We start from the raw sequence: 6612 nt of genomic DNA on the forward strand, positions 1-6612 counted from the left end.
TCCCTCCTGGACAAACCAGTAATGATGCAACTTGCAGGCGCTGCTTACAGTCACTGAGTTCGTGCAGTAGACCCATTAAGGCAAGGGCATGCTCCTGGGAGACCTGAACGGGGCAACCTCATCTGATGATGGTGTCCCTTAATTTTTTTTTTGCCTTGAGTTAAATTTTTAGACAGTCCAGCATTCTGCATCCAGTCTCTGTCACGCTCTGGACTGTCAGGAAAATGGGCTAATGCTACATGGCACTGAAATTTAGCCTCAAGAGATGGCAAAATGACAAGTTGAGCTAGGACACCTTCACAGGACTGAGATTTGCTATCCACACTCCCTGCACACACACACACTGTCCCCTGGCCCCATTGTGTCCCAGCATCAGCTGGGAGTTTTGCTCTGGAGAAAAGGCAAAGGCATGATGTACACACATTCCCCTACAAGAACTGATCCTCCTGCTTGTCAGCAGCATACGATCTGAAACAGTGCAGTTATTGTAAATGTAATTAATATTGATCTGAGAAGATTATAGCTTTTTCTCCCACTTTTTTTTCCCCCCCTCCTTCTTCCCCCCCAAACTTTCTTGTTGTGCTTTTTTTGGCAACCCCAAAATAGTAGTTTGATGCAAACTCTGGCCACAAATCCAGTGGAGCTTGATAGGCTTTAAATGAGGGGAGGGGGACAGGCGGGGGCGATTGCTTTAATAGCTGTTCTTGGAAAAAGGCCATTGATGTATTTTCATTACTCAGAAGAAAGCCAGAAAGAAAACAAGTGGCAGGACAGCCATTAGAAAATAACTATGAATAATTATAGAGCGGGGGCAAGGGGAAGTCCAGGGAATTACTTCAGGGATATAATCACAAGCCCACATCCAGGCCAGTTACTGGTGGCTAAGAAGAGGATCTATCCAAACAGTGTTTTTTTGGGCCCGTCTGTTCAATCTTGCACAAGCCTACGTCCCCATCATAGAAGCTGCTGTCCCTACAGTCTCAGCAGGCCCCTGAAACATTACACACAGTCCTGACCTTACAGCACTCTGCAGACCTTTGTGAATGAGCCTCCATGTGCATGTCAGGCATGGAACAGAGACAGAATATTCCCCTTTCACAACAGGAAAGCCAGATGTCTAAGCTACAGTGTGGCTTAAATTGGTGAGGATCTTAACTGTCCTTTGAGTGACACAATTCTAATAAAGGACGCTGTACAGACATTCTACCACACAGCAGAAAGCTCTGCAAGAACGCAAGGTACAATAATCATAGGCAGAAAAAAGGAAAGAATTTTCCTTAGTCAAAAAGGATATAAAAAAGGCCTTGGGAGTTCTCCCCATTCCCAAACCCCAGAGTATTTCAGATGTCCCCAGAGAATCTACACAGTATCTCAGCAGAAGAGATAGCCCAGTTTCTGAGCTCTCTGTCAAGTCAGGCTATAGGGATCATGTATCCTTATCTTTAGAAAGCCTCTAAACCACCTACAGCCACCCTTGTCAATGTTGCAGCCACACATCCATTTATGTGCTTGTAATACAACGGAAAGCACAGCAGTAACAGCAGAGCTGAAAGGTTCCAGGCTGCAGCAAGTGAGGTTATGTTCAAATGCAACAGCCATAGACAAAGAAATAAAGGAAAGAAGCTGCTTACCTTTAGAAGGTCCTGAGTACGAAGGGATCTCCAGCAAGATACACTTGCCTGCACAGCCAACACTTAAATGAGGTCTGGGAAGGGGTGTGGCTGGGATCCACCCCTTCCTGTCACTCAGGTGCATGCAATGCACCTGAGCTCTCCTATGTTGGCCCTGCCTTCCCACCAGGTACTCAATCACTGGTTCAGGCTGTGACTTAGCATTTCCACTACAGCATCTCTCTGTGCATATTACACCTCTATGGGGAAGGCGCATGGTGTGCTCCTGATGGTAATATTTGTTCAGAAAGGAACATTTCCAGGAAAGTGACAATGCTAAAGGAAGTGAAAACCCCAAATCCAACACCTTGCTGCAGGAAAGAATCTGGAATGGTTGAAAGATGAAAAAATTAAAGAATTCAGCAGCATAGGAGGTTATTTTCACACCAACTCCTTGGGCACTATGCAAAGGTTCTGGAGTGACCAAACACAGCAGACTTGGAGGGAGCTGATGGTTACAATCAGGAGTCATGTCCTCCAGGTAAACCATTACTTATCAGTGCTTTAGGGGTCAAGGCAGCAGGTACATGATCACATAAGCAAAGCACACCCCCACGCCACACCCAGCATACCTTATAAAGGACCTCTGCTTGTTCAGTCAACTCCAAGCATTTTTTCTTTCCTAAAGCATTATTCCTAATATTCACAGCAAAACCAGCACTGCCTGACAGCAGACAAAAGGAAAATCCTTTTGAGAACACCTGCTTCTTCCAGGGGATGCCCTCCTCCAACCACAGCAATGATCTAATTTATTTATGGCCACCCATCACCATGGCACCCATCTGCACAACAAGGTTTCTAAAGGGCCTTACTCTACGCCAAGGAGACAAGGCAACCCCCTGTATTTCATTGCACCACAAGGTAAATAATTAGACAATACCTCCAGAAGACAGCAGGCTGGGGCATTTGTTCGAGTTTCCCAGAGACCATCTGAATTTGTACTTTTCCTTTTATTTATGCCATTTTTTCTTCTGGTTATTGATGATGTTTCTCGTTTGTTTTTATTAGATGCAGGTGTTTTCTGCCCTTCAGCTGGGAGCACTTTTCAGCCAACTCCAGTCCTACTTTGTGCCTCAGTCACCTTTTGACTGTGATACTGGAGAGAAAAGGAGGAAGAAAAAAAAAAAAAAAAGGAGTGAGAGATACTGATTTTTGCTGCCTCAGCAGATGTGTGTTAAAGTGTTTTAGTGATTCAGCCAGTGCGCCTGCCTGGGGCCAAAGGAGAGGCATTGTCTGAATCTCAAACAATTAATAACAAAAAAAGAATGTGGGCAGCACGGAGCGGGGGAAGGTGGAGGTGGAAAGCAAGCAAATCACAGGGATATTCTCAGCTTGCTGAGCACTTCAGTAAGATCGCCACCCATTTCCAACAGCGGCGGTGTGGATGCAGCCAAGACCCTCTGTGACACGGGAGCCTCACCAACCCCGTTGTACAGACGGAGGAACTAAAGCTGCTTTTGCAATTCCTCCTGGGCCCTCCAGAGCCTCTGGACGAGGGCCACGCTCCTCCCCAGAGCCGAGCTGTGCTTCCCTGACATCCCAAGCACACTGGGAGGAGGGGAGATGCTCAGCCATGCTAAGGGACCCGCTCAGGCCCTGCAGGCTCCTGTTTGCTGCGCAGCCCGTGAAGGCCGCAAAGGCACAAAAGGGAACCTCTGCTCGTGATTAAACATTTGTCTTTCCCTAAGAAACTAATTTTGTCTGTGCTCAGGCAAGAGGAATTTGTCCCCTGAGCAACATCCAGTACAGACTCTGAGCTCTGGTCCTTATGAAAAGGCCCCAGAGCTGATGTCCCTCGGAGCTCACAGGGTAGCACAGGTGGCTGATGGGGAGATGGAGGCACCCCAGCCACCATCGTCTCTGGAAATGTTGGCAGCCGAGCCCTGGTAATGTGAAACGGAGCCAACCCAGCCCTGCAGAACACCCAGGCACTGATCTGGTGAGGGGAGACTCCAATTCCTACATGCGGTTTAAAATTGATACCCCCATGAGGCGTGTTAAAAAGCAAAACATTGATGCTGTCTTCACTGGAAGCATCGGTTGCTTTGTTTTTTTAATGACACAGAAAGCTGCCTGCAAAGAGATAATTTCCTTCAGCCTAGCCCTTGCTGGATATGGAAGGAAGTCCTTGGAGGTGACTCTCCAATGTATCCAGTATGCCACCTAGCCCTCGCTAGCTCTACTACAGCACTGCTCAGCTCAGGCTGCTGGAAAGGGCTCCCAGCGGGAAGCTGCCAGCACCTCTTGGGGAGGAAGGCACCATCCAAGGGAAGGACAAATATCGTGGGGAGGAATCAGGTTTTACTCCTGACTCTCAACCCAGCCTCCATGCAAAGTGAAGCAGCGCGTTGGTATCTGCACCGCCTGCTGTTGCCTGTCTTATCTTTCTGCTCTTCTTGCTCAGGCTTGCCCCATCAGTTCCAATTTTGTCACTTGTCATTGTGCCCTCTGGGATTACTCCAAAGATGAAATATTGGCTCTTTTCATAATGATGCTTGAGGCACTCGATTTCGCAACCTGTTGGTATTTTTTAATACTTGCATATAAGAAAAAACAAACAAACAAACCAACCCCCCAAAACGCCATTCTCCTGTATAAGCATCATTTTCCTACACAAACTGGACAGTGGTTTTGGAGGGAGAAGAAAAAAATATCTCAGTCACGTATCTGTGATTCAGCTCTTAATCTTTCTAGACTACCTCAACTCGTTTGATGTTCTAAGTGCCCCCAGAACACAAAGATTAGCCCAAAGCGGTTAAAACATGTGTTTCATCCTCTTTATCGTGCCCAAGAAAGCCAGTGCTTCTGTACATTACAGAGAATGTCATAATGAATTGTGACGTATCTATGATATAAAGAACGGTAACAGCTTTCCAAATAACTATCTTTTTTTTTTGCAACAAAGAGCCATATGTGACACATGGAGCCCATAGCAGTGAAGTGTATTAGAAGATGCTAATAGAAACCTTAGCTTTTTCTGCTTCCTCATTCCCCCAAAATAAGAAAGTATGTCTTAAAAAGCATTATTGTGACCACCCTTGGAAGAGAACAAGCCACAAGAAATGAGACCTCTGTTAGCTGCAGGCTGTCCTATGGCTCATGAACAACTGCTTGCTGCCTCATTGCTGCCTTTTTTTCCTGGGTAGTAGATTATTATTATTTTTTTTTGATCACCAGCAAAAATGCCAAAAAGCAAAAAACTGCCAAAGAGGGAGGAGTGCAGACAGTGTGTACCAAGCGTTCATCTGCAGCTTTATCCCCATTGCCGGGCTCAGTGGTAGGATCCTTGTGGTTGAGGCCACTTTCATAACCTGGCAGAAAACCTGCCATCAGGGCACATCTCATGACTAAAACTTTGCCATCTTCTGGTTTGAGAATCAGACACCGCTTCCAGGTGTGCTTTCATGGATGAAAGTCCCAACGCAGCCTTGCAGCTCAGCGTAGGAGGGAAGCTAAGATGCCCTCAAGACAACCTCACACCACCTGGAAAGCCCAGGAGAAAGCTCCCGGACAGACTAAAATTAGGGCAGCCTCCCCAGGGCTGCCTTGCAGGATCCCTGCCCCGCAGCCATCCAGCCGTGCCCAAGCCTCCTGTGCCAGGGCTTGCAGCTGGGCTGGATAGAAGCAGCTCCATACATGCCTCACCACTCTGCGTCTCACAGGTTGCAGTGGGAGTGAAACCTCTCCACCACCCCTCCCAGTACTCACGCTGTCTCCATACTAGATATTATTTGGGATGTACTCTTTCTTACGGGGTGGGGGAGAGAAGAAGGAAAGCCAGTTCTCCCCTGTCCTAAGCCCTTTTGCAAAGTGCTTTCAGATTTCCAGCTGAGGAGTGCTCTCTCTGCCCAGTGCTATGTTCTGCAAGGCACCCAGTCAGAACAGCTGCAGACCCCTACAAAACTCAGCAGCAGGATGCAATTAATAAATAATAAAATGCTGCAAAAGCCATAAGTATCAACTGGAAAAACCATTTAAAAAATGCTTCTAGATAAAATCCCGGGGGGTTGCTTTTCTTACCTTAGGGGTGCCCATTTTGCAGCGGTTAGCTACGATCTAAGCAGAGATTTGGGTATTATCAAATAAAACCTCTGGAAAAGCTGCTGATTCAAAGAAAGGGGGGAAAGCTCAGAAATGCGCCTTTCCTTTTTGAAAAGAGGGGTGGAAAAAAGGACAGGTGGGAGCTGATCTTTACTACGGAGCCCACATGGGGTAGGAAGGCGGTAAAACAAGGAGCACCTGAAATGTGCAAAAAAAGCCTTCAGCGGGGAAATTCTGGTGAAGAAAGAGTTAATGCTTTTAAGCAGCTCTCCGTCCTCTTACCATAGATAAGGGTGCATTCTAGTGGCAAAATCCGTGCAATGCAGCTGCATAGCTGATCTAAAAAGAAACCTGGGGAATATGAGGTTTTGGAGGAGTGTGTGCATGTGCAGAAGTTGGGGGGGGGACTTGAAATGCACAGAAACCTCACCCAGAATCGCCTGATCCCTTTTGATTTCCCACTCTCCCTGGTAGCCAGCCCTGTGCCTGTGCTGGTGAGCGATCTCCCAGCACTCAGCCAGCCGTCCTGCTGCAGCTCCAGGTGTAACATCCCTGTGCACAGCTGCCTGGGCTGGCCACGGGGCTGCACAATGCAATTTTGGAGATTCCCTTCGCCACGCTTCCAGCTTCCCCACTCCCAGCAATGAATGAGCACCGAGGGAGGCAAGTGCAAAGGACCAGGGCCCTGAGAGCTGTAACACTGAGGAATGCAGCGGTGGAACAAAAGGCAGCAAACCCAAAGCTGTCCAGTACAGGGGATGAGCACTGCAAAGTGCTTGCTTGCTTCTTTTTCCATCTCCCCTTACACTTTGTGCAGGGCAAAAGGCAGAAGAAGAATGAGCTAAAACGTGCAAATTGGAATTTGTATGGCAAAATTCCCCTTGTTTTCTGGCGTGCCCTA

General features: G+C 47.5%; 1 long non-coding RNA gene across 1 annotated transcript in view; it reads right to left on the reverse strand.

Annotated features, from left to right (window-relative positions):
* Nucleotides 1-6612, reverse strand: part of LOC107053888 — a 56696-nt gene that overhangs the window by 48329 nt on the left and 1755 nt on the right. The window contains exon 2 of the long non-coding RNA XR_006939921.1: nt 2551-2766. This is a non-coding gene — a long non-coding RNA (uncharacterized LOC107053888). The remainder of the gene's footprint in view (nt 1-2550; nt 2767-6612) is intronic.

This window comes from Gallus gallus, chromosome 7, assembly GCF_016699485.2.
Source record: "Gallus gallus isolate bGalGal1 chromosome 7, bGalGal1.mat.broiler.GRCg7b, whole genome shotgun sequence".
In the NCBI taxonomy this organism is placed as follows: domain Eukaryota; kingdom Metazoa; phylum Chordata; class Aves; order Galliformes; family Phasianidae; genus Gallus; species Gallus gallus.